Source organism: Tachyglossus aculeatus, chromosome 11 (assembly GCF_015852505.1).
Source record: "Tachyglossus aculeatus isolate mTacAcu1 chromosome 11, mTacAcu1.pri, whole genome shotgun sequence".
NCBI lineage: Eukaryota > Metazoa > Chordata > Mammalia > Monotremata > Tachyglossidae > Tachyglossus > Tachyglossus aculeatus.
In genome coordinates this window covers 42,435,221-42,461,556 of record NC_052076.1, presented here as the reverse complement: position 1 = coordinate 42,461,556, position 26,336 = coordinate 42,435,221, and the positions used below count along the sequence as shown (strand labels likewise).

At 52.8% G+C, this 26,336-nt stretch overlaps 1 protein-coding gene across 1 annotated transcript in view; it reads right to left on the bottom strand.

Annotated features, from left to right (window-relative positions):
• GSE1 (Gse1 coiled-coil protein) overlaps nucleotides 1-26,336 on the bottom strand; it is a 574,350-nt gene that overhangs the window by 302,519 nt on the left and 245,495 nt on the right. The gene's annotated exons all lie outside the window — the stretch shown is intronic.

The window sequence follows — 26,336 nt, the reverse complement described above, 5'->3', positions numbered from 1 at the left end:
CCAGGCCCGGTACAGTGCTGGCAAAATTCGGGCGGAGGCCTGCTCCATCCGACACGGGGGGTCGAGGGAAGGGCGGACGGGAGTTGGCCGAAAACCTAAAACCCCCTCTCTGATAGGGGTATAGGACCCTCTGACCACACTTTTCCTTGGTTTCGCTGGGCGAGATGATAGTAGTACAGTAATAGTGTCTATTAAGTGCATACTTTGTGCAGAGCACTTTACTAAGCATTGAGGAAGGACTACTCAGGGAGGAAATCAATTAAAATGAGAAGAGGCCTCTCCTGGATATCCCTTCCCTGGCTTTGGCCGATTCAGTTCAAGGATCAACAGACCGCAAGTCCCGGAAGAGACCGAAAGTCCCAGCTGGGCCAGGGATTGGGTCTGATCTGATTAACTGGTATCTGCCCCAGTGTTCAGCACAGTGCTTGGCACTTAGTAGGTGCTTCATCAATTCTATTATTATTATGATGATGACAATGATGATACCTCTTAGGGTATCTGCCCCAAAGATGCGCATCTCCACTTGAGACTTGGCCCTTGGCTCCTGAAAGAGCTAAAACCCCCATTTACAACATTCATAATACCCCCACAAGCGCCTCTTACGTTCAGTGGATTGAAGCTGGGGGAGAGAGGAGGGGCAGAAGCCTCTCCCCTGTTTTTCTCCTCCAGTTTCCCTGTTCCCCCTGGGCCCCCAAGCTCCTGGGCTCATTTGTTTGCTTCAGTTGACTCTATGACCAAAAGGGGTTATTCATCACACTGGTGAATACCACTGGATGGCATGGGCCAAAATAGGTTGTTCACTGGCCTTTGTGAGCCTTGCCTGGGTAATAGCACCAAAGGGTGTCAAGTCAGCTGCCACAATGAGGTAGGATTTATCCCCATTCAAGGGACCAAGGTGAACCCTGGCCTTATTCCTCCACATCAACATGAAATGGATGTTCCTCCACATCCATTATTCCTTACTCCTCCTATTCCTCCCTCTACACTGTAAGCTTCTTCTGGGCGGGGAACACATCTACCAACTCTGTTGCATTGTACTCCCCCAAGTGCTTACAGTACAGTACTCGACACACAGTAAGCTCTCAATAAAGGCCATTAATTGATTGACTGGGGCTGGCTGAAAAGGGCAGAATGGTTTACTGAACTGAGATCGGTCCTGGTGGCACTGGTCTATCAAATGGCCACGTCTGACAACGCCCAACTCTGTGCCTTGGTTTCCCTCCTCATAAAACAGGCATAATAATCCCTGTTAGTCTGGGAGGACAGATGAGATTGTGTATCATGTTTTCTCTCACCATCGACTGCTGGCTCACTTCTTCCCTGATGCTTGGAACTCCCTACCCCTTAGCAACTGACAGACCACCATTCTCCCCACCTTCAAAGTCTTACTAAAATCATATCTCCTCCAGGAAGCCTTCCCCGACTAATTTCTCACCTCCCCACCCTATTTTCCCTCCTTACTGTATCACCTTGACACTTAAATCCATACCTCCTAAGCACTTTGGTATTCACCCCATTCCCCCAGCCCCTACAGGACTCATATTCATATCTTTATACTCAGTTGCTTCTACCACCTGTAATTTATTTTAGTATTTGTCTCCCCAGTTGGATTGTCAGCTATGTGAGGGCAGGCAATGTGTCTATTAACTCTATTGCACCCTCCCAAGGGCTTAGAACAGTGTTGTGCACAGAGTAAGGGCTCAATAAATACTATCGATTGATGTGTCCTCCTTTGGACAGAGGAGCTATGGAAATCTCAGGCCTTTGTAAAGGTTGGATCCCTTCTGGAACTCCCACCTAAGTGAAATTCTGCCTCAGTGGTCTCCCTTGGGGAAGTCCTTCAGGAAGTAGCAGCTTTATTGGCCCTCTTTCCTACAATTCCTTTACCATCCTTCATGTCTCCATGCCTCCTTCCTTGGCCCAGTGGAACCCACTCCAGCTGGGGCAGCCTAGACATGGGCCCCATTCCATTTCATGCATCATCACCTGCACTGTCCTCTGGGTAAGGGGAGGGGTGGGGCCATCAGAAGCAGCCAGTGCTCATGCTGCTGGTCTCTCATAAGGGAGTCAGCAGCCTGGGACCCGAACTAGTGAAATTTCAACTAGGCCATCTGGTCTGAATGCCATGGAGGCGGTAGATCTGTGGAACTCTTGGCCCTCCCTCACCTCCTTGGGCCCAAGTCTTGGTCTGCCCCTTCGGACAAGTGCCATTTGGCTGGGACACCCACGCCAGCAGGATCCATCGTGGAACTGTGCAATTTCTTCCCTCTCACCCTCCCTTCCCTTCTCCCCCATCCAATGAGGCTCATAATAATGACAGTAATTATGGTATTAAGTGCTTACTATGTGCCAGGCACTGTTCTAAGCACTGGCTCATCATCGTGGCCTAGCGGGTGGAGCACAGGTCTGCGAGTCAGAAGGACCTAGGTTCTAATCCCCGTTCTGCCACTTGTCTGCTGTGTGATCTTGGGCAAGTCACTCAACCTCTCTGTGCCTCTGTTCCCTCATCTGTAAAATGGGGACTAAGGCTAAGAGCCCCACATGGGGCAGGGACTGTAGCCAAAACTACTTTCCTGTATCCACCCCAGAGCTTAGTACAGTGCCTGGCTCATAGTAAGTGCTTAATACCACCACAGTTATTATCGCTTCTGTCCCAGGGACGCCCGGCTTCCGCTCTTGGTTACTCTCCCACTTCCGGAGAAAAGCAAACCCCGAGCCTGTGCCTGGAAGAGTGGAAGGCCCACGGGTGGAGAAGGGCAGATTTCTTTCCTGGAAAAAAACTGCCCATCAGAATTACCCAAGATGCCACTTCGGGTCTTTCCGTCAGGCTCCCGAGATGAGCAATCAGGGAGGCCGTTGGAGAGCCCTGTGCAATCAGCTCGGGAAGCTTGATTGTTCTATTTCGAGTAATCCCTCCGGGCTTATCTCCTAGATCTTCACTCCTCGGTAACCCTGTGGGCCAACACTACCTAGCAGAGGCAGCCTTGCCTAGTGGATGGAGCATGGGAATGGGAGTCAGAAGGAACTGTGTTCTAATCCCAGCTCTGCCACTTGTCTGCTGTGTGACCTTGGGCAAGTCACTTCACTTCCCTGTGCCTCAGTTACCTCCTCTGTAAAATGGAGATTGAGACTGTGAGCCCCATGTGGGACAGGGACTGTGTCCACCCCTATTTGCTTGTAACCACATCAGTGTTCAGCACAGTGCCTGGCACATAGTAAGTGCTTAACAAATACCACCATTATTATTATCACCACCCTAGAGTGGAGTGGTGGGTGGAGGGGAGGGGAAGGAAGGGGAAGGGGGGTAAAAGGGGTGGGAGGGGGAGTCTCGGGCCCAGACTTCACAAATCAAGGATTTCATGACAGAGGTCCTTTCCCTGCTACCAGCCTTTTGGCCTAAAAGAGGCACCTGAGATGGGGCAGCAGAAATTGGGGGGTGGGTTGGAGAGGGAAAGTAGATTTAGAGCTTTCCAAATTGCTACTGTGAGTGGGGGAAAGATCCCCCCTTCCCACTGTTTGGTCCTGACCCTTTTTTGGAGAGAGCTGAGCTGACAGCCAACAGTGGGCCAGACAGTCACAGTAAGAGTGGGACTCAATCATCTATCCAATGTCCCCCAACCTAACGGATGGCGATAGTCCTGGTTAACAATAAATTAGAACCGTGTTATTTTGTTAAGTACTTAGTATGTGCCAAGTAGGTACAATGCCATCAGATCAGACACAATCCCTGACCCACAAAGAGCTCACAGTCTAAGGGACAGGGGGACTGTAAACTTGTTGTGGACAGGAAATGTGTCTGTTACATTATATTGTATTCTCCCAAACACTTAGTACAGTGCTCTGCACACAGTAAGTGCTCAATACATATGACTGACTGAAGATTTATTGAACCCCCATTTAACAGATGAGGAAACTGAGGCCCAGAGAGGTGAAGTGACTTGCCCAAGGTCACACAGCAGGCAAGTGGACAGAGCCGGAATTAGAACCCAGGTCTCCTAACTCCCAGGTCCGGGGTCTTTCCCCACTAGTTCCAGGGACGGGTTGCTGAGCTGCGTGAGCTGCGGTAATAAGGTGGAATGCTATCAATTCCTCGCCGTGCCAGGAGCCTGCGCCGAGCAAAGAACCTTCACCCACAGATCCCTTATCATTCAGCCCACATCACGCATCTTCAAAGCGCAGACACAAAAATGTAATGTCATAACATTCGCAGTTCAATAACCTTTGCTTCGTGAGACGGCTGGAACTGTCAAAGGAGCTGGGAGCTAAATATTTCAGCGTGCAGAGGTTGAATGCAGAGGGGCTGGGGGCTGGGGGCTGGGGGAGACCAGGGCTGGGGGTTTGGAGTCAGGCTGGGAAACACTGACATCGAGCCTCTATGTGCTTAAAATACCCGCCCGGTAAACCCAAGGCTAGCAGTTGGAAAAGGCTGAGGCTGGGATAAAATATGAGCAGATATAAAGCCAGACACCTTTATTGTTCTGAAATGTCTTCCAACAAGTTATGAGTCCATAGCTTGACCCTAACCTGTCATATTGTTATATGGCAGAAACCAAGCTGGCTCTTAGAATTAAGGCTCAGATGGGACTGCATTTCTCTCTGTGCCCCCCTCCTAGTCTCCGCCTTCCCCTCCTCATCCCCTCCCCTGCCCCCCAACCACCCCTGCCACGGTCTGCAGGCCACCCTCCCTCCGCCCTCCCTTCTTGGTAAGGAATGACACTGTGACTCTGGTCATAAACCAGGAGCACAGAGCGATTGACAGAGCAATAAGTGAGGTTTAAGTGAGCAGTGCTTAACCCATTGCCTGCTGGACCCACCCCTTCAGCCACTTGGGTGAGTTTCTTCGAGCCCTGGGGAACACTTGGGGGGCATTTCTGGTAATCCCCGGCTGGGCCCTTCCCTCGGCCCGCTTCTCTGCCATGCATCCCTCCATCTCCTGCTCACTTCTGCTGTTGGGGATCTGGGTCACTGATGGGGGGAGTGAGGAAGTGAGTGAGAAGGCGCACAGAAGAGAAGAGCCAAGAAATGACAATATAAAAGCATGTTTTCCCTTGAAAGATGACTTAGGAGGGGCTGTCCGGGCTCTGTGGGCAGACCCAAGCTTTATGTAGATTCCCTCGAGGCCTCCTTAGCCACTCCCTAGATCTCGAGGCTCCTTGGTCAGACACTACCCAGCCTGGACACCGGATGCCCTGCCCCTCCTTCCCTTCCTGTCCCGTCCCCGTGCAGTGGAATGTCCCCACCCAAGCAGCCAGGTCCCACTGAGAAACATTTCTGGAGGAGGTTCCTCTGGGCGCCCAGCCGGTGCCTCCGACTGCTTGGCAACTGTCCTTCAGCAGCTTCCTCTCACCCTTGGGATGTGGCTCCTCCCCTTCACAGCCTGAGGTCCTCGGGGTCCAAAGCCTTTAAAGCCTGAGCTCAGAAAACACCAGCACTGACTAGGACTCAGGGGATTCAGAACTGGGGGTGGTGGTGAGGGGGGCAGGGTCACAAGGCACTGGAAGTGAGACAGGTGTCTCACCTGTCCCCACCCACACCCTTTCCAAACAGGAAATAAGGGACAAGTCTCATATCCCCCACCTCCATGCCCTGGCTTGAGGCAACCATCCAGTGCCACTCCGTGGTTCATGACTGTTTCCAGTCAGTCAATTGAATATATTGAGCACTTACTGTGTTCAGAGCACTGTACTAAGTGCTTGGGAGGAGTACAATACAACAATAAACAGATACATTTCCTGTCCACAACAAGACTACGGTTCAGAGGACTGTTCCCGTTTCCCCAACATCTACTTGTTTGGGGGAGCATTCCTCTCTGGGAGGAGAGTGGCGGGGACACGGGCCAGACACTTGTTCCTTCTCTTTGAGGAGGAGAGACTGAGCTCATGGCCCTGACTCCCCACAGTTGAGCCATGAGGGTCTCATCTCAGCCCACTGGCTCTATAGTGGGCCACAGGCCCCAAACCAGTTCCGCCAGGGCTGGATTGGGGCCTTACCCCGGTGGTTGGGAAGCAGTGGACCGTGATGTGACAAACACTTCAAGGATCATGCCCCCACCCTGGTGGCTCTGCTGTAGCTTAATAAAATCCTGTCAGTAGATGCCTGAGGGGGCCCAAATCATGGGGCTTGGACAAGCCTAGGGCAGGACTGGTAAATCCTAGGCCAGCCCCACATCTGCCCAGATTCAGTGTAACTCCCCATGGGGGTGGCTGCGGGGAAGGAGAAAGAGGAGGAGGAGGAGAGGAGGAAAAGGAGAAGGACAAGGAGAAGAGGAGGAGGAAGAGGAGGACAAGAAACGCTTCCTTGCAATAGTCAGGCAGTCATCCCTCAGCGGCTACTGGGACACAATCGCAGTCTCAGGTGGGGCTTCTCTCTAGGCAAGCCACAGGCCATCAAGTGGATAACAAAGGCTGCAGCAAGGCCCCAAGGAAGAGTAGCAGTTGCATGTAGGGGTTAATGGAGGGGCAGGAATGGTTTGGGGTAGATCAGGGAGGGTGGGGGCATTCCGCCCCCATAGTCCCCACTGCTCTCTTGCCTTGCTGGAGACCAGTGAGGAGTCCAGCAGTTAAGCAAGCCAAAGTGGAGGAGTGACAGGCAAGGGCCCTGACCTGCTCTGTCCCAGCAGCTCCCTGGCCCCCTCCCTCTATCTCAACGGGCCAGAAGCAGGATTTTCAGGGGGTTGGATCAAAACCAGCTGGGACTCTGAGCCTCCAGCTTCTGTAGTTGAAGGAGAAAAGGCAAAAAAAGGTCCAACCGGTACTTTGGGGGAAAAAAAATAAAAAAAGAGCTGTAAGACAATTGTTTTGGCTCTCAGATTTCCCAACCCACTGGAAATCAAACCAGGCAAGGAGGCAGGGGAGGGCTGAGGGATGGGGGAGGGAAGAGGGATGGGGGTGGGAGCCCGGCAGCAAAGGAGGAGCCTGCCGAAGGAGGGAGGGAGGAGGAGGAGGAGAGAGATCTTTCTGTCCTGGCACAAAGTGGGGGCTGGCAGGGCTGTGAGGCTGGGCGGCAGGCAGTGACTGCAGACAGCCTTCTGCCTAAGCTGTCAGCTCTTCGGGGCTGTGCGTGGGAAGGGAGGGGGCAGAGCGCCAGGTCCCTGGGACCATGCCTTGTAGCTCCCCAAAGCTGGGAATTTACCAAGAGGATTTGGAAAGGCAGTGCCCCGCAAAGCAGGCCTACTGGCTGAGTCCCCGGCCCACTGCACCGCCTCTTCCCGAGATGATGTCACCCCGAGGCGACCCCCCACAACCCACTTGCCCACAGCAGTCAGGAGGAGGACCCTGACCACAGAGGCCAACGTTTCACTTGGCTACCGGCACGAGATTCCCCAGGCTGGTGTGGCTGCGGTTGCACAATTCCCCGCTCCCCTGTCACCCGTCCTTCCTCCCCGCCCCCCAGGCCCCATTGAATGCTGACCCCAACCTCTACTGGGGGTCGCCCAAGAGCAGACTTTTAGGCAGAAGAGGAGGCAAGGTCAGGGACAGTCCGGGTCTCCGATTACACTCAGCCCACTCCGTTCGGGAGGCCCCCACCTGGATTGTTCTTCAATCTGGCACCTTGGGCGGGGGGCAGATGTCTCCCCAGATCTGCCCCAGGAGCCTCCATCCTCCCGCTCCAGCCTGGGCCTGGTGCTCCTGCATCCCTCTGGAAAGGAGTGATCTATGGGACTATTACTGCCGTGGCTTCTAAAGGGCTCCAGGATGGATTGCCAGCCACTTCCGCAAGGGACAAAAAAAAAGCACAATGTGAGTGAAAAATGAACTTCACTGGACTCCCCGGATCTCATTACCATCGGTCAGCGGTCGGCCTCCCTACAGCACACAGCCGGCGGCTCTGACCCCCCCCCCCCACCCACCTACCATCAGCCAGTGGCTGGCCTTTCTGCAGCACACAGCGGACTGAATCTCCCCTGGTCACTCCAGTTCCAATCAATCTTGTTGACTGTATGTGAAATGCTGCAATAAGCATTAAGGAGAGTGCAGTATTGTTAGTTAACTGTCACCCCCTGCCCTCAAGCAGCGTACAGTCTAGTGAGTGCTCTGTACAGAGTACGCACTCCTGAAAAAAGTAGATTACAGGACTCTTCCAAAGTAATGGTAATAACAATTGTGGTATTGATAACAATGATATAGTAATAGTTATAGTAATTATGGCACTTGTTAAGCATTTACTACATGTCAGGCACTTTTCTAAGTGCAAATTAATCAGGTTGGACACAGTCCCTATACCCCATGGGGCTCACAGTCTTAATCCCCATTTTATAAATGAGGTAACTGAGGCACAGAGAAATGATGTGCCCAAGGTCACATAGAAGGCATGTGGTTGAGCCTGGATGAGAACCCAGGTTCTTCTGACTCCCAGCCCGTGCTCTATCCACTAAGCCATGCTGCTTCTCAAGCCCTTATTATGTGCCAAGCACCAAGTATTATACAAGATAATAAGGTAGGATACAGCTCCTGTCCCACATGAGGCTCATGGTATAAGAGAGGTAGGCAAGTGGCAGAACCTGGATTAGAACCCAGGTCCTCTGGCTCTCAGGGTCGTGCTCTTTTCACTAGGCCACACTGCTTCTCTGCAAAGGGTGGCCTCCTGGTCCTCAGGGAGTTAAACGCCCCATGGCCAGGCTTTTGGGAAGGGCAGCTGGGGAGGGGAGAGCAGAGAGCCATCACTCCTGGCTGCAGGTACCACAAGGCCCCAAGGGCACTACAAGGTGCCAGAGCAACCATTAAACAACCTTCTGCTCCCCCCACCTCCCTGAGCCCCCACTCTCTGCCCCACCTCCAGCTTTGGTCCAGGACAAGAAGCTACAGGCTGGCTGTGCCCTCCCTAAAACACCTGCTAAGGTCGCCTTGTCACGGGGAAACTGCTCAGCTCCCGTGTGGTGGAGGGGAGGGGAGGAGAGCAACAAAGGCGTCCATTAGCAAGAATGGGCTTGTCTGCTGACTGGCAGAACAACAGAAAAAGCCCAGAGCAGGTGACAGGCAGCCCGAGTTTACTTTATTACAGGAAGTGAATATATAAGCATTTGACTATACTGTAACCAGAGGGGAGGGGAAGGGGGAGGCAGGGAATGGGGAGGGAAGCGGGGTGGTGGGAGGGAAGCCGTGCTCCCACTTTAACCCATGAATGCCCAGGCAGTATCCACACTGCTCACGCTTTGGGAAACTGGTTGAAGGGAAAGTTTCTCTTTGGGGAGGGCGCACGCACACACACACACACCCCGCCCCCCCGCCCCCCCCGGGGGGGGGGGTTCCTCCCACCCCATCCTGGGTCCCAGACCCCTGCTTGGTCTGCCCAAGTGGCCCAGAGTAGGCCACAGCCACGGAGAACAGCTATCCTGCTGGCTGACTTCGACCTCATGACTGACCCCCTCCTGCCTTTGGGAAACCCTCAGGGGTAATTGTCACCTCTCTCTGAGCTTGGGCTGGAGGCTGAATTAGCTCATGCTTATAAAGATGAAGAATGTTAAGCATAAAAATCTCTGGCTTAGGTGGCCCCTTACTTGGAGTCTTTTATAAACATTAATTCATTAGGGCTCCCATCCCTCCCCGTGGTCAGTTCACAACAGGTACCCTGCTTCTCCTGGGAGGGAAACTGAGGCACAAAGACAGGGATGTATCTAGCATCCCAGAACAAATGAATTGGGGAGTGAGGCTGTGGTTCCCAGGCTCCCACTAGGTTCTCCAACCCCTTCATTCCCCATCTCTACCTCCCCTGCCCAAGCCTCCCCCCACACCCCCTGCCGCTTTCACTGGCACTGCCCACGATTGGCTAGAATGGACTAGAGGAAGGAGCACAGACCTGGAAGGAAGGAGACGTGGGTTCTAATCTCAGCTCCACCAGTTGACTTAGACCATGAGCCTCATCTGGAACAGAAACTCGTGCAGCCTGATTATCTTGTATGTACCCCAGTGCTTAGTACAATGCTTGGCACGTAGTGAATGCTTAACACGTAGTATTATTATTATTATAATTGCCTGCTGGGTGACCTTGGGCAACTCGCTTCTTTATGTCTCAATTTTCTCATCTGTAAAATGAGGATTAAACACTTGTCCTTCCTCCTATTTACACTGTGAGCCCCATGTCGCCCCCTCCTACCTCACCTCCCTTCTCTCCTTCTACAGCCCAGCCTGCACCCTCCACTCCTCGGCCACTAATCTCCTCACTGGGCCTCGTTCTCGCCTGTCCTGCCATCGACCCCCAGCCCACGTCATCCCCCTGGCCTGGAATGCCCTCCCTCTGCACATCCGCCAAGCTAACTCTCTTCCTCCCTTCAAAGCCCTACTGAGAGCTCACCTCCTCCAGGAGGCCTTCCCAGACTGAGACCCCTCCTTCCTCTCCCCCTCCCCACCCCCCCGCCTTACCTCCTTCCCCTCCCCAAAGCACTTGTATATATGTTTGTACATCTTTATTACTTTATTTATTTATTTTATTTGTACCTATTTATTCTATTTATTTTATCTTGTTAATATGTTTTGTTTTGTTCTCTGTCTCCCCATTCTAGACTGTGAGCCCACTGTTGGGTAGGGACCGTTTCTATATGTTGCCAACTTGTACTTCCCAAGTGCTTAGTACAGTGCTTTGCACACAGTAAGTGTTCAATAAATACAACTGAATGAATGAATGAATGAATTGGGTCTGACCTGATTATCCTATTTCTATCCCAGTGCTCTCAGGTGCTTGGCACTTAGTAAATACTTAATAATAATAATGATGGCATATACTAAGCACTATCATCATCATCATCATCAATCGTATTTATTGAGCGCTATGTGCAGAGCACTGTACTAAGCGCTTGGGAAGTACAAATTGGCAACATATAGAGACAGTCCCTACCCAATAGTGGGTTCACAGTCTAAAAGGGGGAAACCGAGAACAAAACCAAACATACTAACAAAATAAAATAAATAGAATAGATATGTACAAGTAAAATAAATAAATAAATAAATAAATAGAGTAATAAATATGTACAAACATATATACATATATACAGGTGTTGTGGGGAAGGGAAGGAGGTAAGATGGGGGGGATGGAGAGGGGGACGAGGGGGAGAGGAAGGAAGGGGCTCAGTCTGGGAAGGCCTCCTGGAGGAGGTGAGCTCTCAGCAGGGCCTTGAAGGGAGGAAGAGAGCGAGCTTGGCGGATGGGCAGAGGGAGGGCATTCCAGGCCCGGGGGATGACGTGGGCCGGGGGTCGATGGCGGGACAGGCGAGAACGAGGTACGGTGAGGAGATTAGCGGCGGAGGAGCGGAGGGTGCGGGCTGGGCTGTAGAAGGAGAGAAGGGAGGTGAGGTAGGAGGGGGCGAGGTGATGGACAGCCTTGAAGCCCAGGGTGAGGAGTTTCTGCCTGATGCGCAGATTGATTGGTAGCCACTGGAGATTTTTGAGGAGGGGAGTAATATGCCCAGAGCGTTTCTGGACAAAGATAATCCGGGCAGCAGCATGAAGTATGGATTGAAGTGGAGAGAGACACGAGGATGGGAGATCAGAGAGAAGGCTGATGCAGTAGTCCAGACGGAATAGGATGAGAGCATGAATGAGCAGGGTAGCGGTATGGATGGAGAGGAAAGGGCAGATCTTGGCAATGTTGCGGAGCTGAGACCGGCAGGTTTTGGTGACGGCTTGGATGTGAGGGGTGAATGAGAGAGCGGAGTCGAGGATGACACCAAGGTTGCGGGCTTGTGAGACGGTAAGGATGGTAGTGCCGTCAACAGAGATGTGCAAAGCACTGTTTTAAGCGCTGGGCACTGTTCTAAATACCAGAATTATTATTATTATTATCTGCTGAACCTGTCAAAGTGCTCTGCTTTTCCTTTCCTCAGCCTCCTCACCTCTTTCGAGGTTTGACCTAATGGATAGAGCAGGGCCTGGGAGCCCGAAAACTGGGTTCTAAACCCGACTCCGCCCCTTGTCTGCTGTGTGACCTTGGGCACATCCCCTAACTTCTCTGTGCCTCAGTTTCCTTACCTGTAAAATGGGGATCAAGGCTGTTAAACCTATGTAACACAAGAACTGTGTCCAACGGGTTTATCTTTTATCTACCCCAGCGTTTAGTAGGATGCCTGGCACATATTAAGGACTTAACAAACACCACAAAAAGGGGGTCAAACCGGAAAAGAAAATGAGTTGGGGTCATTGTTGCGCTGCCCTGGACCGGGGTGACTGCATGGGACAGGAAGGGCTTGTCCTGAAGTAGTGAGCAACTGTGTTAGCAGCTGTGGCAGGGACAGGCCCAGCCTCACCAGGGAGACTGGGTGGGTTGGGAGTCCAACAGAGCCCCTCTGCCCCTGCCCAACATATTCCTCTGGGAAAATGGCCCCCAGAGCCTTGACCAGCCTGGCCAGTGCTCCACCAATCCACAGGATTACCTAACCAATTCCCAAGTGTTCTGGATTCTCTGTGAGCATTGGCTTTCATTCCCTGGTCCCCGGAAAACCACTGTCCCAGCTGGGTAATTGGGTGTAGACATTAATATTTAAACAAGGCCAGCTCAGGAGGAGGGGAATCAAACAGCAAAAGGCAAGGCGAGGTGGTGGTGGGGGGGGGAATGCTGTGAAGAGGGAGGTGGGAGAACAGGTTTACCTTGGCAGCTGCTTCGGCTGTTGGGAGGGGCGAGAGGAGGAGGCTCAGGAGAGTACAGTGAGCAGCCAGGACCCCTTACCTCCCCATCTCCCATCAGAACACATAACTGGGAATATATGTAAGCATCAACAATCTTTTTTCCTTCTAAAACGGGACCTCTGCTTTTACTTCATTTTAATGCAGCTTTGTAGATAAGCACCCCAAATTTACTAGCCCAATAAATCAATCATATTTAGTGAGTGCTTACTATGTGCAGAGCACTGTACTAAGGGATTGGGAGAGTACAATACAACAGAATTAGCAGACACATTCTCTGCCCATACCGAGTTTACAGTCTAATAATAATAATAATGGCTTTTGTACAGCGCTTACTATGTGCAAAGCACTGTTCTAAGCGCTAGGGAGGCTACAAGGTGATCAGGTTGTCCCACGTGGGGCTCACAGTCTTAATCCCCATTTTACAGTTGAGGTAACTGAGGCACCAAGAAGTTAAGTGACTTGCCCAAAGTCACACAGCTGACAATTGGCAGAGCCGGGATTTGAACACATGACCTCTGACTCCCAAGCCTGGGCTCTTTCCACTGGGCCACACTGCTTCTACCGTCTAGAGGAGGAGACAGCATTAATATGAATAAATAATTAATAATATATAATTTAAAGATATGTAAAGATATATAATTTAAAGCTCAAGGAAGGATTTTCTCAGGCCAGCTCTCTCACCACCGGTAGCACAATAAAATGCAATCAGCAACATTAATCCCTAGCCTGGCATAAATCCTCCCTGCCTCAGGCGATGCTAGTGAGTGTTTGTTTGCAAAACTGTTTTACTGTGTTCAATAGTTAAGTACAGACAGGTTCAGGTATCAGCCCAAACTGAATCACTGCACCCGCCTGCTTTACTGAAAGACCCTGTACTGGTGCGGTTAAGTGGCGGCGTCAATTTGACGGGTTACAGGAAGGCAAATAATCCAACCCCGATAATTCAGCAAAGCTGGCAAGAAAGCAACAGAGCGGCAAGACTCTGAGGCCCAAAGGTCCAGGCTTCCCTCAGGGGTCGATGCCCAAAGAACCAGCCTCCCACCAAGGGTTGATGCCCACAGAACCAGGCTCCCCACCAGGGGTCGATGCCCAGGGGACCAGGTTCCTTGCCAGGGGTCGATGCCTGAAGGACCAGGCTCCCTGGCAGGGGTTGATGATCAAATGACCAGGCTCCCCGACTAGGGTTCCATGCCGAAAGGACCAGACTCCCCTCCAGAAGATGACGCTCAAAGGGCCAGGTTCCCTCTGGGGGTTGACACCCAAAGGATGAGGCTCTTCACAGGGGCCAATGCCCACAGGACCAGCCTCCCCATGGGGGTCATGCTGAAAGGACCAGGCTCCCCTCCAGAAGATGACGCTCAAAGGACCAGGTTCCCTCTGGGGGTTGACACCCAAAGGATGAGGCTCTTCACAGGGGCCAATGCCCACAGGACCAGCCTCCCCATGGGGGTCATGCTGAAAGGACCAGGCTCCCCTGCAGGAGATGATACCCAAAGGACTGGGTTCCCCCCAGGGGTTGATGCCCAAAGGCCCAGGCTCTCACCAGGGGTCGATGATGCGGGGTTCTGGGGAGGCTGGACGTCCACTCTTCCACTTGCCTCATCGCTCCAACAGGGCCTCACATTCCTACCCTTCCCAAACCTCATATCTGTCCCCGCCTGCTGATCTCCTGTCTACTGGAAGCTCCTTGTGTACATGGAACGTGACTCACAACTCTTGTATTGCACTCTCTCAAACGCTTGAGACAGTGTTCTGCACGCAGTAGGTGTTCAATAAGTAAGTGCTACTCAAGAAGCTGTGGGACCTAGGGGGAAAGAGCATGGGCTTTGGAGTCAGAGGTCATGGGTTCAAATCCCGGCTCCACCAATTGTCAGCTGTGTGACTTTGGGCAAGTCACTTAACTTCTCTGGGCCTCAGTTCTCTCATCTGTAAAATGGGGATTAAGACTGTGAGCCCCCCATGGGACAACCTGATCACCTTGTAACTCCCCAGAGCTTAGAACAGTGCTTTGAACATAGTAAGCGCTTAATAAATGCCATTATTATTATTATTATTATTATTATTATTATTATTATTATCTTGGACCTGGGAGTCAAAAGAACTTGGGTTCTAATACCAGCTCCGCCATTTGTCTGCTGTGTGACCTTGGGCAAGTCACTTAACTTCTCTGTGCCTCAGTTACCTCATCTGTCCAATGGGGATTAAGACTGTGATCCCCAAGTAGGACGATTAGCTTGTATCTATCCCAGTGTTTAGTATGTAGCAAGCACTTAACAAATACCATTAAAAAAATAAACACCACTGATTGATTGATTGATTATTGTGGCACAGGTGGCAGGTCACTGACCCTTTCCCCAACCCCATATCAAAGGGCTGGCTGCCAGAGGGAGATAAGGTGAGAATCCACTGAAGAAATTCTCTTCTGTGCCTAATCCCCACTCTTACAACACCCAGGGCTTTCTCCCAGACCCACTGGTCAAGTTCCAACAGACAGTGGGGCTCAGGCACTAGCCAGCTTTGTGCTGGAACACAATCTTTTGGTCTTCCAGTACAAGGGTCCTCTAACCCTCCAGTCAAGGTCACCATGTAAATTATTCTCTGGCAAATTGGGACTGTTCTTCCTAATGTAGTAAACCTGAACTCCCTCCTCACCCGGCTATTATTTGACATCTGATTCCTGTAGGACATCACCTCCGGTAGAGGGGAGGACACCACCGGGACCCCTGCCAGCCAAACCACAATCCTCAGGCCCCTCAGCTGTGATGGGCTGCGGGGGAGGGGTTCTGAGCCCCTGCTCCAGTCCCCTTCCCTGCAACTGCTGCTTCAAAGCAGGGTGGGGAGGAGTGGCAGGCTGCTGCCCTAGAATCACATGAGACATCCAAGATAGATAGAAGAAAAGGAGTGAGAGGGGGAGACAGAGGCCAGAGATAGTAGTCCCTCCAGCTCTCAAAGGGCACTGAAGAACCCTGCAGCCCAGGGGCGGTGGCGGTGCCTCTCAGGGGGATGGGGGAGATGGCCACAGGGGCATTTTTTAACTGCCCCCACCAGGTGAGACCCTGGTCCCCACGGGCATCACAAAAGTCCACCTGCTATTGGGAGGGAGGGAGCTTTCCTACACAATCCCCGGCCACTCGTCTTGGGACCTGCTCTGGCCTCTCTCAAGGGCAGCTACAATAGCAGCACCACCAATAGCTCAACTTGTCCCCATTTCCGACTATTTGTCTGCTTTTCAGCGGGTCTAGTACTGAATGTGGTACATTCAGTACTAGTACAGTGCTTTGCACACAGTAAGCGCTCAATAAATACGATTGAATGAATGAATGAATGAATGCCTTTACCTCCGGCATTTTTAATTTCATCTTCCAGTAGTCGAGTTCCATGTCTTGGAAGCCGTGCCCGTGATTACCAGGACCTTGGATGGGACACAAAGGCTCTGAAGTGAGTGGGGTGGCCAAGAGTGGGTGGGCAGTTTCGGGAGGGGGCCTTTGGTGATACCTTTAGGTCAGACTGTGTGCCCAGCCTCACACACACAATACGGCATGTATTCGTGTATCCGGTATCCACCAGTGGTCACCCAACTTGTTCAGTGTCCGCAGGCGCTCCGGAAATCTGACCCCACTGATGGGGTTCCTTCTGCAGCTTTGTAGGCATTTTGCCTGTGTTCCCCAGTGACCCCAGAAGTGGAAGGCCAGGTAGGTTGAAGGATGGTTGCACCCTTTATCCCACTTCTTCCACAACCTTGACTTTGGCCAGCTGGCTCCTGGGATACAACCCAGGAGAGACAGAAAGCGAGGCCTGGGGGGGGGCGGGTCCCCAGAATTGGGAGTTTGGGGGAAAAGAGAAAGAGTAAGAGGAGCAGCAGAAAGAGGAAGAGGAGGCGGAAAAGGAGGAGGAGAAGGTAGAGGCAAAGGAGGAAGACAGTTTCCTGATTGAGTCGGCTCCTGGGTGGCGGCCATAGGGCTTGGACAGCAGCCCAGTAGGGAGGGCTAGAAAGGAGAGCACGTGTCTCTATTGAGAGCGAGGAGCTATCGAGCAGGCCCTGCAGGCCGCCGGCGGGGAGGGACTGGAACTGCACACGCTCAGAAGTGCACAGGACGGACTGCCCGGCCCGGACACACATGTGCAGTCCAGGGGGTGACCGGAAAATGAGGAGCAGCAGCATTTACTGAGCACCCCCTTGGTGCGGTGCACTGTGCTGGGCATCTGGGTTCTAATCCCAGCTCCGCTACTTGTCTGCTGTGTAACCTCAGTTAAGTCATCTGTAAAATGGAGATTAAAACTGGGAGCCCCATATGGGACAAGGCCTGTGTCCAGTCTGATTCGCTAATATCTCCCCCAGCACTTAAGTAGAATGCCTGGCACACAGTAAGCACTTAACAAATATAACTATAATAATAATAATTATTATTATTAGTAGTAGTAGTAGTTGTATTATCCTGCCATCCCAGCCCCATTTATCTCGCGTTTGCTCCTTCACATCCTTCGGGGAAGCAGGTGAGGTGTTCCCTAGTCTCAGCCAATGTGGTCCCCTCCCCTGTAGTGCCCTCCCACCGGTACCCTGCCAGGCTCTGGTACTGTCGGTTGTTCCCACTCCCGGCAGAAGGGGCTCCCTGGACAAGACTGGTGAGCGATCTGAAAGGGGACGGCAACAGCTTCCTTCCCAGGGGTCAAGCCTTTCCTGGCTCCGGCCTGGAACTAGTCACGCTTGCTGTCAGCCGCCCCCATCCTGGGGGCACCCCAGCTGGTGGGTAGCCTCAGGCTCAGTCCTGAGGGCCAGGGGGCTTGCAGCAAGTGGCTGAGGGCAGGCAGGGTATGGGGGCCAGAAACTGGCCTGTACAGCCCCAGCAGCTTTTGGGGGAATTTGAAGGGGAAGAGCAGAGGAGGATGACGTAAGGAGGTAGCATGCATGGACGACGGGGGCGGTGAGGGGAGAGAATGAGGGGGGAGGAGTCGGTGTGTGGTGGCAAAGAGACAGGGTCGGTGATCCCTCACTTTCATCCCTGGGTTCCTGCCCGCCGCAGGGTGGGGTCCTCGGGGACAGAAACACAGTGTCGGAGCACTAAAGAGGATTTACACTTAAACGCTGCAGCTTTAGAGGCAAGCGCTTTCCCCCCTCTCGACTTAAATGGATTTTCAAAGTTCAAAACGGAGAGCAGAGGGAAGGCTGCCAAGGAGCCGGAACTCAGATGATGTTCAGGTCTCTCCCCGGGGCTGGGAGGGCAGGGGGACAGGGCTGAGGGCAGGGGTTTGTGGGAAACATTCAGAGCAACCCCGACTGGAGTGGGACAGTCTCTAGGAGGGGGTGGCGGTGGGTGGGGGAATTCAGACCTGGAGCGCCATCTCCAAGGGCTCCTTGGGGAGTTTAGCCCTTCAGAGACAAGGACCAAAGGAGCATCGGCAGCAGGCCAGTATGGTTGGTTCCTTTATGGGGGGGCCACTGACGCTCTGCTGGTGGAGTCTGAAGCAAGGGACCCCAAGCAGAACCCCTCCCTAGCCCCTCTCCCCTCCACACACAGATACACCCTGGATTGCGCCCATTGCTCTCGAATTGCTAAACTGGGAAGCATTGGTCTGAGTCTTCAAAGACTAAGTGGCACTTTCCAGGAGAAAAAAATGACCCAGGCCTAAGGAAGCAGGCCCTAACCAAGCAGATAAGGCTTTCCCCGAAGGGGGAGGAGAGAGACTGCTGCCGGGGCTTGTTCTCGAAGGCCCTCTGATAAGAGCCCCAGGATATCAACAACAAACCCAAAAGCTATGCCATTTGGCTTCCTCTTGCAACACGATACAATCGACTGATGAATTCAACAGGGGAAACCACGGGGCTGGTATTAAGGGCAGAAGGGGGTACAGTAGCCACAAGGCGAGGGCACTAGTTTTCCCCCTTTCCCTCTCCCTCAGCCCTCACCCCTTCCCTGTGTGGCGATTCTGGGAAACGGGAGGTTAGGGGGTAGGCTTTAGCTTTTCAGAGAGGCACCCCCTTTGCTTCCCTCCTTTTCCCTCCTCTGACTGATTCTGCTTGGTCCTGGCCCTCAGGGGTCAGTGGGTCTTTTCCCAGAGGGCCCTGGGAGGCAGCAGCAGTACAGTTCTGTTCCTAAGCCAAGAATTTATTTCTAATCAGCCAAGAACTAGGAGAAGGAGGAGGAGGCAGAGGAGGAGGAGGAGGAAAGGAAGAGGGGACCTAACAGAAGGGAAAATAATCAGAATCCTCATAAAGTCTGGGTTCTCTTTGTACACAAACACACTGAGGCAGAACACACTCTCACACAGATGCCCAAGCAAACATACGTACAGGCTGCCTTCAAACCCATACAGACGCAGACACAACCCAACTGACATTACACACCAGACTGAACATACCCAAGTCTGTGCTTGTGCGTGTACACACACATACACACACAAACACTCACATACACGGGCAGTACCCTACGTTGAACAAAATCCATACATTCACACCAAGACATTTCCCCTTTCAGATGTTGTACAGTGCTCTGCACACAGTAAGTGCTCAATAAATACGATTGAATGAATGTACACACAGGCGAGGACATTCAAAATATGCTTAAACAAGCATCCCCTGACACAGGTTCACACAAACTTCATCCGTCCGCCCAGGCACATCCACAGAGCATTACAATTCTCTGAAACCAACTTTTGGGGGCACCCCCTCCCCCCAAGATTGTGCTTGAGCATTCTAAACTCTCTGACATGGCACAGACTTTTCTAAGCCTCAATCAATCAATTGCATTTACTCTGTGGTTATTTGGTGCAGAGCACTCTACTAAATGCTTGGGAGAGTACAGTACAATTGAGTTGGTAGACCCAATCCGTGCCCTTAAAGTGTTTACAGTCTAGTGAGGAGCTGGTGATAGTGATGGTGGCAGGGGTTGCATCACTAAAAGAAATAGCGTCTTGTACCTTCTCCCTTTTCCCCTCCTGCCACGCGCCCCTTGGCACAAGCTGGGCTCACCCACCCCCAGCCCTCCACTGTGTCTCCCTTTACACCAGCTTCCCAGAGTGGCCTTTTGTGAGGGCTGTGTGTTGGCAGCAGGCTCTGCCCTGGCCTGGGGAAGTGGGCCAATACCTGCCTAGAGCGGGTAGCCCTTCAGCCTCAAGGGCCCCACCCTCACAACAGCAACAGCAGAGGTCAGTGGGCAACCGCACGCCTGCCCATCCTCTGGGCAACACTGCCCAACACTCCTCCCAAAGTGGGTTTTCACCCATGACCAATAACAGGGTCAGGGGCTCCCAGGGACTCTCCCTAGAGACCCTCAGCTCTTCCTCCCTCCTTCCCCACCCAGCCGGCACAAAGGTGCATGACCTAGGCATTTCATTCTCCATCTCTTGGCCCTGTTCTAAATCCCATCCCGACTCCTCCCACCCCTCCCCAGCTCCCCTTAATTATATCTCTTGACACCTCCCCACCCCCCCAGCAAACTCCACTCTGCTGGGTGCTAAATGCTCCTGTCAAGCTCTCCTATTCACCCCCACCTGAGGACCCGTAAAACTTCCGTTCCAATCGCAACCTTCCCCACATCCCTCCCCACTCCCCCGCTTCCCCCGACCCCTGACCTAGCTCCCCGCCATCCCGCTTTCTCCCCCGCCTCCCTCCTTCCTTCCCTCCCTCGGTTTCTGGGCTACTCTCCAGTTGCCTAGCCAGAAACAGAAAGCAGACTGGAGGCAAAGACAGCTCGCCTCCCACAGCTCCGAGAACAGATCTGGGCTGTGTTCACGTGTCCCGCCAGCCTCGACCACACGGATGGCCTAGCGAGGCCCAGCCCCCCGACCCCATCTGTGGCCGTCTTCCCGTCCGCGCCTGACCGCTGGCAGGGAGCATGTGGTGGGCTTTCGGTGGCTTCATCCGGCCAAGCTCCCGAGATCCAGGCCGGCGGGGCTTATCGAACACCCCCACTGCCGCTGGGGACTGAACATGCCTTTGGGGCTCAGGGCCAAACCTCAGCAATGCGGAACCTGCGAGGGAGGGATGGATGGATGGGGCTGTCCCCGGTGGGGAGAAACCGACGCCCCATCCTCTAGCCCTCCCACCACCTCCCGCCCAGTGGTCTTTCCCTCTCCCTCTCTGTCCCTCTCATGTTCTGCCCTCATCACTCCTTTCCCGCCTGCTGCTCGTTCTCCCACCCCCCTTTCTTCCATCCATCCTTTCATCTCCTGCATTCCCCTTCTGCCATCGCTCCAACTCTCCTCATTCCCAAACTGTCCAGCTCAGCTTCTCTCTCCCAGTCAACTGTATTTATTAATAATAGCAACAATAACTGAGGCATATGTTAAGCACTTACTATGCGCTAGGCACCACACTAAGCACTGGGGTGGATACAAGCAAATCGGGTTGGACACAGTTCCTGTCCCACGTGGGGCTCACAATCTCAATCCCCATTTTACAGATGAGGTAACTGAGGCACAGAGAAGTGAAGTGACTTGCCCAGGGTCACACAGCAGACAAGTGGTGGAGCTGGGATTAGAAACCATGACCTTCTGACTCCCAGGACCATGCTCTATGAACTATGCCATGAGCACTCACTGTGTGCAGGGACTGTATTAAGTGGTTCGGAGAATACAATATAACAATATAACAGACACATTCCCTGCCCAGAACAAGCTTACAATCTAGAGGCAGAGGTGGGCTCCTTTTTCCGGGGGCACCCCGGGACTGAGGCAGGATATGCTACTTGTGGTGGATGACGTGGAAAGGCTGAAGGGGCAGGCGTTTACCATGGATGTACAGGGCAAAGGGACCCAAGAGAGACAGAATTGGGCCAGTGGGCAAAGGGGTCAGTTTGGGGCTCAGAGGCTGCTGTCACCCCTCGCTCCCCAGCAGATGGGAGCCCAAACTTCAGGTCAGAAATCCCTGGGCTGCCCTGGCTGCCAGGGGACTAGGGACAGGAGGGCATGGGGCTGGGTGATTCAGCAGAGCTGCAGGGACAGAATTGCAAGTGCCAGCACTGTTCGTCCCTCAGCACCCAGCCCCCAGCTGTTAACAGCAGGGAAGGGCTAAGGCCACAGCAGCAGGGAAGGGCCATGTCTACAGTGGCAGGAGTGTCCAGCAGGGTCATCTCAGAAAATGGGAGGCCCAGTCCACGAGGTTGTTCCCACAGGGGACGGAGCAGGGCGGGGAGGGAGAGCTCGGAGTTTCCCTGTGGGGAATGGTGGGAGTGAGATTACCCCTGAGGTGCCCCGTCCAAGTCAGCCTCAGGTTATCCCACTCAGAGGAGCCCAGGAGAGCCCAGCCTTGGGCTCAGCAGGGGAGGGGGCTGGCTGCTTTAGGTGGGTGATGCTTCTGCCTGTGGATACTCTCCTCCTCCTGACCTCTTCCACCTTCTCGGGCCAGAGCTCACTGAGCCGGGATCAGCTAGTGTATGTGTCCTGACATACAAGGCCCGAGATCCCCTTTCCCCATCCACATTCCCCTGCCCAAAGTCTGGGCGATTCAGAGAAGCTTAAAACGAGTCTCTCCGAGACCACAACCTCCCCCCGCCGGGCTAACCGCCGAGCCTGTCTGGGACCACTGTCGCCCCGGGCAGGCGGGAGCCCTAATGGTCAGCAGGGGGGCCCTGGTGGTCAGCAGGGTCCCAGGCCCAGAGGAGCAGGCCCCGCCCAAACCGGCTTCCCTCACACTCTGCTGGAGGCAGCCCAACTCCTGGACACCTGCCAAAGCCACTGTCTCCACTGTAATTCTCCTGGCCTCCGAGCCAGTACTTCCCAACTAGTAGGGTCTCACACTCACACACACACACACACACACACACACACACACACACACACACCTCCCTCGTGTGCACACACACATATGTGCACACAAGGGGGCACACTAACAGCTTCTGCACATACACACAGGGGCACAATAACAGTTCTCCCACCCTGCCACACACACACAGGGACACATTAATAGCACTTGCACACACGGACACACATGGGGACACACACACACACACACACACACACACACTAACACCTCTCATGCACTCTCACACAGGGGCATACTAAGAGCTCCCACACAAGCATTGAGGGGCACACTACCAGCTTTCATATACAAGCACACTAGCAGTTCCTGCACACCCCCATCACACTCCCACACACAGGGGCACACTAACAGCTTCAGCATTCCCCCCTCCCCCCCATGGCTCACACACACACACACACACACACACACACACACACAAACACACGAGCACACCCCAACAGCTCCCACGCATGCACACACATACACAGGGGCACACTAACAGCTGCGGACCCCCGGGCGGGTGGCCAGTCTGAAGATGGAGGGGGAAAGGAAAAGCCAATCAGGAAACCCACTTGACTTGTCTGGAATGACAACAGTCAGTGAACGGCTGCCAAGAGAAGCTCAGGAAAGGGAGGGCGGGAGGGTGGGGAGACCCTCCTGGCTGGGACAAAGTCTTTTTAAAGGGGCAGAGAGCAGCAGACGTCCCCAGCTGGTTTCCCACTGGGTGGGGGCCGGGGTAGGGGGGCGTGGATGGTGCACGGTGTGTGTGTGGGGGGGCAGGGGGAGGTAGCTCTGCTCAATGCCTTAGCAGTAATGAAAACACTGGGAGCCCCAACTCCCCCTTGCCTCTGCCTCCTAACACCCATGCGGGGAGGCCCCTCAGAGCTGACAGACCCTTACCACAATGCCCACAATCCTGGGGTCCCAGAAAGAGAAGCAGAGTCGCTGCCCCACCCAAACCAGAGGGAGCCAACAGCCTTGGGTCTCCTGGCTCCTTTGGGTAGAACTTGGCCAAACTCCAATCAACTCCCAACTGTCTCCCCACTGGAGGAAAATCAATAATAATAATATGAATATTAGTCTTCATTTAGCTCTTACTATGTGCCAAACGGTGTACTAGGTATCTGGAGTAGATACAAGGTAATCAGTTTAAACCCAGTCCCTGTCCCATATGGGGCTCATAGTCTAAGTAGGAGGGAGAACAGACATTTACTCCCCGCTTTACAGATGAGGAAACTGAGGCCCATAGAAGTGAAGTGACTTACCCAAGGTCACACAGAAGGCAAATGGCAGAGATGGAATTAGAACTCGGGTCCTGTGGCTTCCAGGCCCATATTCTTGCCACTAGGTGACATTGTAAACATCAGTCACCTTTCTGCTACATTTCTTTACCTTGACGGGGGCTAGCCCCCAAGCTCTGCCTCCAATGCCCAAGGCTCCCTCCCCAACCCTGACTCCTCTGCCATCCAGCCTCAGCTTCTGCACTGACAGTGCCCTCTCAGAGGGCCTGGGTCTTGCCCTTAGCAATGCCCAGGCTCCAGAAGAGACACTTGATGCTCAGGGCCTCTTCGGGTAGGCTTAGGGAAGCAGTGTGGCCTAGTGGGGAGAGCATGGGCCCGGGAGTTAGAAGAACCTGTGTTCTAATCCCCACTCTTCCACTTATCTGCTTTGTGACCACTGGCAAGTCACTTAGCTTCTCTGTACCTCAGTTCCCTCATCTGTAAAATGGAGATTAATACTGTGAGCCCAAGGTGGGACAAGGACCATGACCAACCTGATGATCTTGTACCTTCCCCAGCTCTTAGTACAGTGCCTGGCACGTAGTAAGCGCTTAACAAATACCATGAAGAAGGCGGCTTTGGGGCTCGAGTCTGGCCAGAGTGGCAGGAGGGGGAATCCCAGGGCAGGTCCAGATTGGATGATGCCACAGGCTGTCATGGATACAGGCAGTGCCTTTAGAATACTCAATAAGAGCTAGCTCTCTCTCTCTCTCTCTCTCTCTTCCTTCTACAATCCTCCCACTGCACCCAAGCTAACACTCTTCATTCCTCAGGCCAACCTACTCACTCTGCCTCGCTCTTCTGCTCACACCCTCCCTACTGCCTGGACTTTCTTCCACCTTCACCTCTGATCTTTGAAGCCTTCAGAAATCCCACCACCTCCTGGTTAATCTCTAAACATTTCATCTTCTTTCCCCCCACACTGCCACTTCAGTCTGTCTGTCACCACCAAGGCACCAAGTACTGAGGGCGTTTGTGAGTTCTTATCCGCTACCCTCTATAACTTTCCCCTACTGTACTTTATTTTAGTGTCTTTCAACCAATAAATCAATAGTATTTATTGAGCATTTGTTGTTCATTCATTCAGTGGTATTTTCTGAACAGTTACTGTGTGCAGAGCACTGTACTAAGTGCTTGGGACAGTATAACAGTAGACACATTCCTTGCCCACAACGAGTTTACAGTCTATTGTGTGCAGAGTACTACACCAAATTGGGAGAGTATAATACCACAGAATCGGTTAGACACATTCCCTTCCCACAAGGCGCATGCAGTCTAGAGGCGGAGTTACAGACTAGAGATCATCCCTGAGAGACTGACTGTAGGCTCTTTGAGAGTATCAATCAATCAATCAATGGTATTTATAGAGCTCTAACTGTGTGCAGACCACTATACTAAGAGGTTGAGAGAGTACTATACAATATAGTTGGTAGACACGCTCCCTGCCCAAAAGGAACTCACAGATTAGAGGGGTAAACAGACATTAAAATAAATTCCAGTGGCGGTTAGTAACTCTTCTACATGCTCTCAAGTACTTAGTACAGTGCTATGAACACAGTATGTGCTCAAAAAATGCTACTGATTGACTGTGGATTATCTGGGGAAGGTTGGAAGGAGGAGCAGAGGCCACGGCCAGTGCAGAAGGCTGCTGGTTGGGTCCAAACTGGAAATCAAAGGGCAATAAATCAACCAATAGATCGATAGCTATGGATGTGAGGGTGATTCTGAGACTCTGCAGTGGGGAATGAAAGGGGATGGAGCCAAAGTCAGAGCAGCTATTGCCAACCCCATCACTGACCTGCCACTGCCACCATGGTTTTTGCTCAAAATAATAATAATAAAGATAATGGTGCTTTTTGTTAAGCTTTTCGTACCAATCAATGGTATCTATTGAGCACTTACTGTGTGCAGAGCACTGTACTATGTGCTTGGAAGAGTACAATATAGCAGAGTTCCCTGTCCACAAGAAGCTTATGGTCTAGTGGGGAGGACAGACATTATTATAAAAAAATAAATTACAGATATAAGTGCTGTGAGGCTGAGGGAGGGGTGGATAAAGAATACATATCCAAGTGCACACACGATACAGAAGGGAGTGGGAGAAGAGGATATGCGGGCTAGTTGGGGAAGGCCTCTTGGAGGAGATGTGCTTTTAACAAGGCTTTGAAGGTGGAGAGAGTGTTAGTCTGTCAGATATGAAGGGAGAGGCAGTTCCAGGACGTGGGCGAAGGGTCGGTGTAGAGATAGATGAGATCAAGCTAAGGGGAAAGCTCAGCACTGGGGAAAGCACAAGACACTCAGATTGGACACAGTCCCTGTATCACGGGGGGCTCACAATCTATCAGGGAGATAGGGATGAGGACACTGAGGCACAGAAAAGTAAGGTGATAGATGCTCCCCCAACCCGCCACTCTCTAGAAAGGAGGTCGAAGAGGACCGAGACACCGGAGGCTCCCCCAAACTGTAAGGTGGGTGTGTGCCTACTCACACCCTCTGTTCCCTCAAGAAGCAGCACGGCCTAGTGGACAGAGCACAGGCCTGGGAGTTAGAAGAACCTGGGTTCTAACCCTGGATCCACTACTTGTCTACTGGGTAACCTTGGGCAACTCACTTCATTTCTCTGTGCCTCAGTTTCCTCATCTGTAAAATGGGGATTAAGACTGTGAGTCCCATGTGGGTCATGGACTGTGTATAACCTGATTAGCT